Below are 1,347 nucleotides of genomic sequence, written 5' to 3'. Positions count from 1 at the left end.
CCAAAAAAAAAAAAAAAAAAAAAGAACATAAATATGTTGCCTGGAAGTTAGAAAGGAATCAAAATAAAAACAAAATAAAATCAGAGTATAAACCTGTGTTTCTAAAACTAGAGCTCCTCTGAGAAAAAGGATAGAAATTGATCTTAATTGATCTCACAGTGGACTGCCACTGTGCGGCGCCCAGGGAGCAATGTGGGGTTAAGGGTCTTTCTCAGGGACCCAGAGTGTCTTTATCTTTTTTTTTTTTTTTGCTGTTGAATATAAGTGAGTTTGCAGATATATTTTTATACATACAATGTTTAGATTTACTCTTAACTTTCTACACCTTGTTTCTATCACTACATTTGCATTTGTTTGTTCATGCTCCTGGTGGTTGGCACCTTTTTACCAGTCTGGATTCTCATGAGTCTTTGTTCACTTTACAAAAGAAAAAACTGTTTTGAAAAGTTTGGTATCCATTCTTTTCCTGCTTTGTTTGTCAACTGTCACGGTTGCTAGGCGACAGAGCGTATGGCGGAGAAAGCCGCAGAAGGCTGGAACTGTTTGAATCCACAGCCAAAACTCTTGTGGTCTCCTTATTTTCACGGACCTGGAAGGATCCAGTCCAGGTAGACCGGGTCCTTGGAAGATCCAGTCCAGATAGACCGGGTCCTTCGAGGATACTGCCTTTAAAATTGAACACAGCCCATGCATGATCACTACTTTTCTAGGTGCATTGTGGGAAATACTAAGCCAACTACTTTTTTATCCACTAGACATACGGACACTTGGATAAAACTGCGTAACCACAAGACTTAGACAGATTATTTGTCATTTTTTTATACAAGTGTAAAATAAAAAAAGAAATCAGGTTAGAGTATAATCGCATAATCCACCCTAATACCTACATAGGGCACTACTTAGTGCCCTATATAGGGATCAGGGTGGACTAACCACTGCATAGTGACACATATAGGGATTAGAGTGGACTGGCCACTGCATGGTGCCTTATATAGGGATTAAGTCCGATTAACCACTAAGTACTGCCCTATATAAGGATTAGGGCAGACTAACCATTACATAGTGCCCTATATAGGGAATAGGGCGGACTGAAAATTACAAAGTGCCCTATATAGAGATTAGAGTGAACTGACCACTGCATAGTGTCCTATATAGGGATTAGAGTGGAAGGACCACTGCATAGTGCTCTATATAGGGATTAGAGTAGAATGACCACTGCATAGTGCCCTATATAGGGATTAGAGTGGAATGACCACTGCATAGTGCCCTATATAGGGATTAGAGTAGAATGACCACTGCATAGTGCCCTATATAGGGATTAGAGTAGAATGACCACTGCATAGTGCC

The sequence above is a fragment of the Cyprinodon variegatus genome, unplaced genomic scaffold (genome assembly GCF_000732505.1).
Source record: "Cyprinodon variegatus isolate N-32 unplaced genomic scaffold, C_variegatus-1.0 Scaffold1299, whole genome shotgun sequence".
NCBI classification, from domain to species: domain Eukaryota; kingdom Metazoa; phylum Chordata; class Actinopteri; order Cyprinodontiformes; family Cyprinodontidae; genus Cyprinodon; species Cyprinodon variegatus.
This window is presented reverse-complemented; position numbering follows the sequence as displayed.